This window comes from Peromyscus leucopus, chromosome 3 (genome assembly GCF_004664715.2).
Source record: "Peromyscus leucopus breed LL Stock chromosome 3, UCI_PerLeu_2.1, whole genome shotgun sequence".
NCBI classification, from domain to species: domain Eukaryota; kingdom Metazoa; phylum Chordata; class Mammalia; order Rodentia; family Cricetidae; genus Peromyscus; species Peromyscus leucopus.
Window position 1 is genome coordinate 58,915,275 of NC_051065.1, and position 12,441 is coordinate 58,927,715.

At 46.2% G+C, this 12,441-nt stretch overlaps 1 long non-coding RNA gene across 2 annotated transcripts; it reads left to right on the top strand.

Annotated features, from left to right (window-relative positions):
* The first annotated feature begins 231 nt into the window (after positions 1 to 231).
* On the top strand, positions 232 to 4,745 carry LOC119087605. 2 transcript variants are annotated; one of them, XR_005091074.1, is made up of 4 exons: positions 232 to 456; positions 1,105 to 1,285; positions 4,001 to 4,115; positions 4,576 to 4,745. It is a non-coding gene; the product is annotated as an uncharacterized LOC119087605 (long non-coding RNA). The 2 variants fall into 2 exon arrangements; XR_005091073.1 differs by having other exon boundaries at positions 4,001 to 4,745.
* Positions 4,746 to 12,441: the final 7,696 nt, after the last annotated feature.

The following is a 12,441-nucleotide window of genomic DNA, read 5'->3' on the forward strand; positions in this document are numbered from 1 at the left end:
AGGAAGAGTCGGGAGACGTCTGCTCGCGGTCACAGCAGGTCATGCAGGCCTGAGGAAGATCCGCAGAGTCGCAGCGTGGGAACTCCACGCAGGCACCGCTCCGGATACAAATAAGCAGCCGAGAGAAACCGACGCCTCGAGGCCCCGCCCACCACGGCCGAGGCCCCGCCCCCCGGAGACCGCGCACGCGTACCGAAGCCGCACGCACGCTTCCCCGGTGCACGTCCGCTCTTCGCCCTGCCCCTGCGTCAGCCGTCACCGCGGAGATCCGAGGCAGTCGCAGCGAGCACACGGCTTGCGGTTGACTCACTGCTGTCCGGAAGGGGTCTGGCGTGAGCATCAACCCTGCCGGCCTTCTTCTAAGACAACCAGGGCGCCAAAAGGCGCCTTTACCCCACCCTCCCCGTCGCCATGCTTGAAGTGACACCACTCGGGACGGTAGTGGGTGAAGGCCCGGTAGGGGTTCTTATTTTGAGCAGGTCCTTACTGAGTAGCCCGGGCTGGCCTCGAACCCTCCCGAGTGAAAGGGAGATATTCTCCTAGCGTTGGGCTTGGCTCTTAACGGTGTTTTGGACAAATCACCTTGCCCCCAGTGGCTCCGGTCCCCAGTGAGGGTATTGGCTCCTAGATGCTTTTTGTTTTCTTTCATTTAAAATAAACTACTAGCTTTTAAAGGTGCCTTCAGCGTGAACGAGAGAGGGAGAAGGTCTTGGTCCAGGCTTCCTACCTGGAAATTGATCTGCCTTACTAGTCACCCTCCAGCTCCAACCAAGACAATGCAGACGTGTTGTCCCAAAAGGGGAATCTCAGAAGAGATTCCTGGGGAGATCGAGAGTGGGAAAGGCCCCCCTAGAGTTACGGATAATTCTAACAGTGAATATCCACACGTGGAAGGTTGTGGGTGGCTCCTATGCCTTCTCGGGGTGAAGAGTGGACTGTGGTGGAAGGCAGGGATCGGGGGTCCCTCGATCTCTAGGATCGCCGAGTCAGTGTACCAGGACAAGAACCAAGTCCGTGGGGAGTGGGGGAGAAGCCCTCCCCTCTAGGCCAAGCAGTTGAAGGGAGGAAGCAAACTCCCGCCGTGACCTTTCCCCTACTTTCCAGGATGTCTAGTCTGTTGCGGAGGGGGCGGGGATGCCCGGAAGAAGAGAGACGAAGAGAGACGTGCTGGCCGGCAGACAGAGGTCCATGGAATCAACTGAGCAACCCACACCAATTTTGGTTCATCGTTTACAGTGTCTGTGCCCCTTTACCCAGAATTCCACTTCTGAGAATTATCCCTCAGGTAATCCCACCTGTGGAGAAAGGAGTTATCACAGTACTGTGCCCAGTTGGGAAGGACTGAGAAAGTCCACCAATAAAAGCTGGTTATATATATCATAGGGCATTCATACAGGGATTGCCACAAGCCAGGAAAAGAAAAGGCAGTCTGTACATACGTTCACAGTCTCCACAGTATGTTGTTAAGAAAAGGTTAAGTATAGGACCGAGCTGGGGATGTAGAGTGCTTGCTTTATCTATAAAGGTAAAGGTCTCCACGTAAACCATCCATAATCCCAGCATTTGGGAGGTGGGTGCAAGGGGAACAGTACAAATTCAAGGTCTTCTAGTACCTAGTGAGTTGGGCTACAAACAACACTGTCTCAAAACTACAGGGCTTTAATCCCAGCCCTTGGGCAGGAGCAGGCTGACCTCTAAATTCAAAGCCTGCCTGTTCTACAGAGCAGATGACTTTTCGGGATAGCAGGGCTACAAACAGAAACCCTGTCTTGAAAAACTAAAATAAATAAATAAAGCAAAACAAAAACCACTGATATGTGCCATAATGTCGATGAAACGTGAAAACATGCTAATTGAAAGGAAGCAGACTGGAAGCTGGAGAGGTGGCTGAGCAGTTAAGAGCACTGGCTGCTCTTCATTGAACCCAGGTTCAGTCCCCAGCATCCACAGAGTGGCTCACAACTAGCAGTGTCTGGCCTCACCAGGCACTGCACACATGTACTCTAATTTATTAGAGTACACAATATTTTGGGGAACACAATACCACCACATTTCCTCTCTTTTTGTCTAAAATTAAAAAAGCTTATAACTAATACAAGAAAAACTATCTTCAATAAGTATATGCAATATACAATCAAGATTACATTAACAATGTCTAGTCCATTAACATTTGACAGATTCAGATAAAAAACTCCACAGTCATACAAATGCAGGTGAAACATTCATACCCATAAAATGATTTAAAAGACACGAGTATGATTCCATTTAGGTGACATGTCAGAATAGACAAATCCAAAAATCTAAAGAGATAACATAAATTAGTGGTCACCACACTAAAAGGAAGGAGGTTTTTGATAAAAGATCTTGCTATATAAAATATACATTAGGCTAACCTGGAGATCTCCCTCCTCTGGCCCCTGAGTGTTGGGGCCACTATAGCCAGCATGAGGTTTCTTTTTCTGGTGGGTGATGAAATGTTCAGAAATGAGTGGTGATAGTTGCACAAATCTGTGAATGCACTCAAAACCACTGAATTATATGCTTCATTTAAAAGCTGAAATTTAGACTGGGAATGCTTTGTTGGTAGCGTGCCTAGCACGCTCAAGTCCTAGGTTCAATCCCCAGCATTGCATAAATTGAGTGTGATGGTGCATGCCTGTAATTCCAACACTTAGGAGGTGGAGGGTCAAATTTTCAGGGTCATTTTTCAGATACATAACAAATTTGAAAGCAACATGGGAGATATAGGAACTTGTTACACACATCAGAAACTGAACTTTGTTGCATGGATTATGTCTGAATAAAGTCAGATTTTTAACTTTTGAGTCAGGGTCTTGCTGGCTTTAAACTCTCCATCTCTTCTTCAATCTCCCAAATGTGATTACAGGTGTAGGCGACCCTCAAGAACATTATTTGTCTTTAAAAGAGGTTAAGGACATCTTCAGATAAACAAACACAGAGAGACACCACAGGCCTTTACAAAGGAAACTTCTGATGTGTTTGAGAAGAAAAGTAAGGTCAAAAGGAAATGAGCTGCCAAAAGAAAGTGGTCAAATGTTTAGAAAACACATGGGTCTATCTAAATAAACTAGGGAGAGTCAAAACTATTTCTAATAATAATGATTAGTGTGGGAAAGTAAAGATAAGATGAACTAAGAAAACCCTGGTAAACATTGAAGATGGGAACAGGAGCCTGGGTGTGATGTTGAATATCTACAGCACTAGCATTGGCGAGGTGAGGCCGAGGGTCCGTCGGACGTCAGTTTCTACTGTACAATGAGCTCAAAGGCTACTGGAGCCTTCCGTCTTGGTTAATCCTGATTATCAGCTTGATGGAATTTAGAATCACCATGGAAACAACTCCTGGGAAAGTCTGTAAGGGTATTTCTGGATTAAGTTAACCATAGTGGGGGTCCTGGACTGAAAGAAAAGAGAACCGAGCACCAGCATCTATGCAATGCTACCAGCTGCCCCGTGGGGCTGCTGCCAGCCTTTCCCATCCCGCCCTGATGGACTGATAACCTCAAATTCTACACCAAGATAAGCCCTTCCGAGTTGCCTTTGTCAGGATACTTTATTATAGTAATAGGAAAGTAACTACCGCACTCTATTTCACAGTGGCTTTTGTCAGGCTGCTTTATTATTGCAGCAAGTAGGAAACTAACTACCACATGGTATTTCACAGTGGGCGTGGGGGAGGCCTCAGGGAACAGATAAAGTTGAGCCAGTCTTTTCATTTCATTTGGGAGGAAAGTAGCTATTCACTTTAGATTTTTTTTTTGTGTCTTCAAATTAAAATACTTGCCAAGCTCAGTGGCTTTTAATTCCAGCATTTGGGTGGCAGAGGCAGGCTGACCTCTGTGAGTTTGAGGCCAGCCTGGTCTACATAACGAGTTCCAGGATAGTCAAAACTACATAGAGACCCTGTCTCCAAAAAGAAAGAAAACAAAACAAAACAAAGGCTAGGTCTCCTTCTTGCTTCCTATCCTGAAATTTTCAGTTTTCAGACCGTCGAGTAGGACAGTAAAGTTTCAGCTGAGCACACTCCTGTTGCTCTTGCAACCTGAGAGGCGGAGGCAGTCTGTCACGTGAAGCTGGATGTAAAGCTAGGTGTGGTGAGTCACATCCTAATCCTACCACTTAGGAGGCTGAGATAGCATGGAGAGTTTGGGGCCTACTCCAGCCACTTAGCCAGAACTGGAATGGGGAGGGGCCAGGGAAGGAAGGAAAAAAGGAAGGAAGAGATTAAAAGTGGGGAAAAAAAACCAAAACTAACCCCCCCCCCAGCAGTTTCTGCTCTGAAAAGGAGTATGTGACCCAGAATGTAAGTTCTTCTGCTCACTGCTGGATCCTCAGTGTCAGACATGTTCAATCAATACTGGATAAGGGAGTGGATGGATGATTGGTTCACTCACTTCTGCACCCTCGATGTCATGTCTCACAGCAGCCTTCCTAAACAGTCTTTATGTGTCAGTACCAGAAACCTCCTCCACCTTCCCTACTTAGCTTCACTTTGTATTCATAGTGCCCAACCCCATCATCTCACATTTGTTTGTCAATTATTTTCTCCCACAGGATTGTAGCTCTGTGAGAATGAGGATTTGGATTGCTCTGAAAATTGCTCCATACCTAAACCAGAACAATGCCGGGCATTTAGCAGGCGCTTATATATTTGCTGAATGAATCATTTTGTGTGAATGAGACAGTTTCATAAATTTTTGGAAATAAAAGAACAGCTGCTGAGATACTGTCAGTGTTTGTTTTGGTGTGGATTTTATTGTTGCTGTTACGATTTTTCTTTATTTCATTTTACATACCAGCCAGTTTCCCCTCCCTCCTTTCTTCCCATTCTGTCCCCCAACCTCCCTCCTAGCCCCTGCCCCCCATCTATTCCTCCTCCTCTCCATTCAGATGGGGTAATGTCTCCCTCGGGAATCCACAAAGCATGGCATATCAAGTTGAAGCAGGACCAAGCTCCTCCCCGCTGCATCAAGGTTGAACCAAGGAATTCCACCATAGGGAATAGATTCCAAAGATCATGTGTCAGTGACAGGTCCTGGTCCCACCGCTGGGGCCTCCACAGAAGACCAAGCTACATAACTGCCACCCACATGCAGAGAGCCTAGGTCGGTCCCATGCTGGCTCCCTAGCTGTCCGTGCAGAGTCCCTGGGCTCTGGTCAGCTGTCTCTGTGGGTTTCCCCATCATGATCTTGACACCCCCTTGCTCATATAATCCCTCCACCCTCTCTACAACTGGACTCCTGGAGCTCGGCCCCATGCTTGGCTGTGGATCTCTGCATCTGCTTCCGTCAGGTACTGGATGAAGGCTCTTTGATGAGAGTTAGGGTACTCACCAATCTGATTACAGGGGAAGGCCAATTCAGGCCTCCTCTCCACTATTGCTAGGAGTCTTCTTAGCTGGGGTCATGTTATTACAGTTTTTGTTGTTTATGGTTTTTTTTTTTTTTTTTTTTTTTTTTTTTTTTTTTTTTTTTTTTTTTTTTTTTTGGTTTTTCGAGATAGGGTTTCTCTGCGTAGCTTTGCGCCTTTCCTGGGACTCACTTGGTAGTCCAGGCTGGCCTCGAACTCACAGAGATCCTCCTGGCTCTGCCTCCCGAGTGCTGCGATTAAAGGCATGTGCCACCACCGCCCGGCTGTTTATGTTTTTTTTAAGACAGAGTCTCACTCCACAGTCCAGACCAGCCTGAAACTCACCATATAGTGTAGCCTGGCCTTGAACTCATATCAATCCTGCATCAGCCTCCAGAGCCCTGGAGTTGTAGGTGAGAACCAGTACATCCAGCTTTATTGGTATTTGTTATACATCTTAACAGTGTTCCTCTCTGGGTCATAAGATGACAATTTATCTTCTAAATTTTTCCCCACTGGTATTTGTTACAGCTATAATCTCAGGAAAAAAATTAAAGTTTACTAGTATTTTGTAACTTGCTAACTGAGCTCTTTATATCCCCGGGCCCCTGTGATGTTCTGGGTATTGGACCAAGGTCTTGTACATGCAGGGAAAACATTCTACCACTGCACCCCACCCTTATGCCTGCCTTAGTCTTGACCTAGTTTTTCCATCTAAACTCATGTGTTGTTTTCCCTTCACTGCATGAAACAGTGAGATGTTAGCAGGAGTGAGAGGCAGGGTGTGGAGAACCAGGGGAAAGAGGATCCAGAGGAATCACTGAAAGATGGGCCCCCAACACAAGCAGTGACTTCGCCAGCCTATCTGGGTCAGTAGCCTCAACCCAGAGTCTGGTTCTTTTGCAACTAAGCACAAAGCTGAGGCAAGTCACTCTTCCAGGCCTCAGTTCCCTCATCAGGGCAGCGTGCTGTGGAGTCAGGGGTACCTCCTGGCACGATAGGCCCCCTGTTTCCCGGGTCCATTGGGGATTTTGGTGAACAGTGCAGTGTAGGAGGGAGTCTAGGGTTTAAAACCACACCGGGATCCGGCAAAATGGCTCCAGCAGATAACGTGATGTCACAAAGCCTGGTGACCTGTATTTGGTCCTTGGGACATACATGGTGGAAGGAGAGAACTGTATCCCTAAAAGTTGCCTTCTGACCCCCACATGCTCACTGTGGCACACATGTGGCCTTGCACACACACACATGTATGCACTCATAATAAGAAATAAAAATGTAATTTATGTAAACTGCACTAGTCATCCTAGTATACAGGAGGCCAAGGCAGGAGGATCTTGCATTTGAAGCCAATTTGGGCTACATAGTTAGATATTGTTGGGGGGGAAACTGAGATTGAAAAAGAAAGGATCTGTTTGTTTGATTCCTTTTGTGTTATGTGTGTGTAAGCACATGTGTTTGAGCAAGTCCCAGGAGTTGCCATTGTGGGGTTTGTGGGAGCCCACAGAGGCTTCCTACTGAGAACTTACTTAGGGTCAGAGAATCTGGGCTTGCTTTACCCAGCAGGGCTGAGTAAGGAGATGATTGGACTTCGGGCATGTTTACTAGGTGTTTGGAAGGGTCTACACTTGGCTGTACGGTGTGCTTTGATCTTGCAAGGGGGAGGTCTTTCGCCTCTCCCCTTGGCATTTATAAAAAGCCCTTTTCAATAAAGGACGAGACTGTTGGGTAGTGACCCAGGTCCTCCAGAAGCTGTCCTGTGTTTCTGTCTTTCTTCTCGTCAGCTAGGTCTCTCTTTCTAGCTACCATTTTCTCATTCCTCTCTCCTCCACCTAAAAACCCTTCAAAAGGTGGGAGTAGGTCGGAGCTGGACTCCCACAAACTCCCACGGGGATTTTTGTTTGTTTGTTTTTGACAGGATCTCACTGTGTATCTTGGCTGGCCTGGAACTCACTGTGTAATCAGGTTGACCCAACTCTTAGACACCTGTCTGTCTCTGCCTCTTGAATACTGAGGTTAAAGGTGTGTGCCACCATGCCTGGCAAACATGAGCTGTCTTTTTCAATTACTATCTGTCCACTTTATTTTTTATTTTATGTGCATTGATGTTTTACCTGCATGTATGTCTGTACAGCACATGTGTGCCTGTTGACCTCAGAGGCCAGAAGGGGACATGAGTTCCTCCAGCACTGGAGTTGCCGATAGAGGGTACTAAGAATCAAACCTGTCCTCTGGAAGAGCAGCAGTGTGCTCAGCTGCTGAACCATCTCACCAACCCAGAACTTTATCTTCTGTCTTTGCAAAGACAATCTCATACAGCTCAGGTTAACCTCAAATTCAACATGCAGCTCTTGTAGGAATTTAGCAGAATCACTCTACGGAGTAGCCATTAGAACAAACAGCTGTTTTTTAGAAGTACTTTGTCCTAGAAGAATCCTTGTGGAAAACAGTATTTGTTTGGCTGAAGGGGCTTTGCAGCCATCCCATGACTTTGGTCACAAGACACCTCAGGCACACCTGAGGCTCTTGTGTTATTGTGTATTGTACATGATACATAATAAAGGACTAGAGTCACGAGGCATGTGACGCTCTCCTTCAGTAAGACATGCAAATTAAGATTAGGGATCTTGGTATGAAGAAATACTTTGTTTAACTTTCAATAAATACATCTTTGTTGGCTGTTCGGGGTTCAGTCCATCAGAAGAGGCTGGACCTTCCTGCTGACACATTAAAATTTCATCTTGGGAGTGCCTTCTTTCTTCATCCGGCCTGCGCTACATGATGCACCCCAACATGCAGCTGAGGCTGGCTTTGAACTCCTAATCTTCCTGCCTCCATCTCCTAAATGCTGGGATTACAGGTGTGGACCACTATGCCTGACTGACTTCAAAAACTTCATAGCAGTAAAATTAAAGTTTAATAATTAATCAGCATCTATAAAATCTTACTTGTCAATCAGACAATTGAAATTCAAAGTTGAACATGGTGGTGCCCACTGTAATCCCAGCATTTAGGATTCAGAGGCAAGCCTGCTGTGAGTTGAAGTTCAAGGCAGCCTACTGGATCTTGTCTAAAAAGCAAACAAAACAGAAAAGAAAGCCAGCAATTCAACATAGTAACAACTTCTTCCAACCGCCTCCTCCTTTTCTCTCCTTTTCCTCCCAAGACAGGGAAGCCCTGTGCAGCCCAGGCTGACTTCAAGGTTTCTATGTGGCTGAGGCAGTCCTTGAACTCAGGATCCTCCTGCTTCCACTCCGGAATGACTGGATCACAGGCATTAGCCACTCTGCCCAGCGTTTTTTAGTTGTTTGGTTTTTGAAATAGGGTCTTCCTCTGTAGCCCAAGCTGGCCTGGAACTGTGTGGCCCAGATTGGCTTTGGACTTCTGCTCCAGCTTCCCGAGAGCTGAGATTACAGGCATGTGCCACCATACTCACTGTGCACAAGGCTGGAAAGTGAGAATGGATGCAATTGGCAAGTTTGTAATCTCTTGGGTTCCTGGTGTTCTACTTTGAAAGGTGCTGTCTCCTCTTGGTATCAATGGGAAGCTGGTTTCAGGACACTGCAGCTCCCAGAAACTGCAGGTTCTCAAGTCCCTTGTGTAAAATGCCGTGGGGTTTGCCTGACGTTTGCTTACTTGTCCTTCTGAATACTTTCATTTAGATTAATTATGAGACCTGTCCTCGCATAGATTACACCTGTATCATATAATGCAATGAAAATACTATATAGTAATAGTAGCTATACTGTATTGTTTTTAGGGAATAATGGGGGGGGCATTGAAAAGAAGCCCACAAATGTTCACAAAGAATAATAGTGGGGGTGGGGTGGGAGGAAGCCCATACATGTTCACTACAGAAAATTTCTTTGTATTTTCAATCCAAAGTTGCTTGAATCAAGGCTACAGAAGATTGATGATATTATAAAAAGAAGAAAAAGAAATCAATGGATGTTTGAAAACCACAGATTAATGAACAGCTTAGGAGAAATTCAGGAGGGGTCCCATTTCTTCATCTCAGTGGAGGAGCTCCTCTGTGTAGGTACTGAGCATCAAAGGAATCTAGGCAGATAGACGAGGGCTCACTGTGAACTGCCTCACGGAACACCCAGTCAGCAACCACAGGTGAACATATGTGTAGACCTCTCATATGCTTCTTGCCCCGAATCACCAAAGTGAGAATTGGAGCTTTCTTCTCGTCATTTTGCCTTGGCACCCACAGTGATCCCTGAGCAAGGGGGAGCCCAGTCATCTGCCAGTGGGCCAGGCCTGGAGTGAGCTACACTGCTTGGCAATTGGTGTGGAACTGCTGGAGAACGTGAGCATCTTGCTGTCAAAGCCAGGAGGTGGAAGACGTGGGTAGAAGTATTGGGGTGCAGTGGGATTTCCTGTTTTCTGTGCTCTTTTCATTCATAATTACCACACCGTGTCCTCTTCACACACATATGTCCTGCACTGACACACGCTTGAACTTGACTACATTCTCTCTTTTCCTAGTTGGCTGGCAGCTCTCTCCCAGACAGATGCCCAGACATTTCTCCTGCCAGCTGGCTGACTCTGTGACTCTGCTCCAAGTTGGCTAGTGGAGGATGGAGGGTTGTCCTGCTACCTCTCAATCCAGCCAAGAAGGACAGAAGCTGCTGCTGGGAGAGGCACAAAGAGGAAAGGAGGGCCAGAGAGATGGCTAAGCCAGTCACGTGCTTGCTCCACAAGCTTGATGAACCAGATTAAATCCCCAGAACTCACAGAAAGGTGGAAGGAGAGAACCAACTCGAAATTTGTCCTCTGACCTCCATACCCACAGTGTAGCACGCCCCCACCCACACCATATACAATAACTGTAACTATAACTATAAATATATATGTATGTTTTTACATACATACATACACACACACATACACATATGTGTGTGTGTGTGTGTGTGTGTCTGTGTAGCTTTGGAGCCTGTCCTGAAACTCACTCTGTACACAGGCTGGCCTCAAACTCACAGAGATCTGCCTGCCTCTGCCTCAGAGTGCTGGGATTAAAGGTGTGCGCCGCCGCCGCTGCCGCCGCCACCACCACCACCACCTGGCAACAATATTTTTTAAATTAAAGGACAGGTTGGGAGTTTAGCTCAATGCATAAGTGCAAAGCCCTGGGTTGGGTCCTCAGCTGGGTGTGTGTGGGAAGAACACCCCAACTTTTTCCTCCTTTTCTGACTGACCTCCTTTTATTCTTGGCTTAGTAGAGAGAGGACTCTGTAGACATTTCCTAACTGATAGTCTCAGTGAAAGTACCATCGCCTTCCTAAGTAGTGTCTCTCCGTTCCCCTTCCCCGGAACCTGAACGGCAGACAATGCTGTGTGACGTTTCTGGTCTTGGTTCCCCCTGTCTCCCATTGTGATCCTTCCGTGTCACTTGGTCATGTCATTCAGTGTTTATGTCTCTGGGCTGATGAGCGTGTTTTGTCTACAGAGCCTTTTTACTGCTCTTAAAAGTTATCGCAGAGCTAGAGAATGGACAACAGGGGCAGAGTGACTTGCTTAGCGCGTGTGAAGGTCTGGGTTCCATCTCCAGCACTGAGGAAGAAGGGGCGAAGAAGAGAAGGGGAAAGGCAAGGAAAAAAGAAGAGAAGGATTGCTCTGAGAGGTTCGAAATTTATTATTACTACTAGTAGTAATTATTATTTTACACAGTAATTATTGTTTCACATGTATCCCTGGCTGGCCTGGAATTCACTGGGTAGACCAGACTGGTCTTGAACTCACAGAGACCTACCTGCCTCTGCCTTTTGAAAGCTGGAATTAAAGGTGTGCACCACCACACCCAGCTAGGATTTTAGAATATATTATCTCAGTCCGTTCTGGGATGATCAATTTCTTCTCACTTTACTGATAGACAGCAGCCCCATTCCAAATTTCACCATTTTTAAATTGTGTATATAATTCAATAGTTTTAAATGTCACAGATTTGTTCAACTATTGCTGCTTTCAGACCATTTCACGTTCCTCAAAAGACACCTCATACTTGTTAATGTCACTCTCTATGTCCTCTTCCCTGGCCTCTGACAACCAGTAATCTACTGAGTCTTTTCAGATATTTCGATTTGCACATCCTGACAAGTTGCAACCTTTTACCTAGACTAAACCTGCCCTTCCCACCTAAGTCACCAAATTCTAACTCAGCCACCCCTCAGCCTGTAGCATTGAGCAAACCAAGTCTCTTCAAAGCCTGGAGATCTCAGCTTGAATATCCGGCTGAGCAGAATCGTAGACTAACACTCCATTTGGCTGATTAAATTACATCAGTATGTGGTTTTATGCAGAGGAATTTTCTTCTTCTAGCTTCTGGAATAAACTCACACTTCTCTGCAGAGGCTAGCCTAGGCTACATAGCTCCAGGTCCGTCTGGGCTACAGAGTGAGAGTAAATAGGAGAGTAAGACTCTGTCTCAAACAAAACAAAACAACAATAAAAGGCAGCTTTTTAGAAACTCAGGGAGGGAGCCCTTTCCAAAACAATGAACTTTTGTTTGATAGACAATCCAGCCCAGGAGACTCTGAGTTTGTGTGTTAGGACAGGTGTGTGTATACTGCAAACCTTTGTACCTGTCATGGTTCAGAGCTGTTGACATTTTCATTGGCTTCGTGACTTCTTGTGTCCTGGAATGTCTGGGCTAGGTCAGATGGCTTTCACAGCTCACGGTTCAGGTCTCTGAGTCAATAGCATATGACTGTTGGTGGTTTTTGCACCTGAGACCAAGTATAGCCCATCACTGCGGTAGATTCAGGTCCTGGGCTGGGGTATAGCTCAGCAGCACAGTCTTTACTCATGTGTTCAAAGCCCTGGGTTTCCTGAACCTCTCTAGTCTTTTCTCAGCCAGACAAGAAGGCGAGTCCCCATTTCCCTCATTCTCAGACTCCAATGCACCTTCCCACAAAAGGGGTGCACTGTGAAAAGTCATGAATGTCTCCTGGGGATGAGACTTAATTTATGAGGACCTTTAGAGGAAAAGACAGAAATTCAAAGTCTTTCCAATATCTAGAAACAAGTCAAGGAACCAGTGGCCAAGTGCAATAACCAATCCCCAA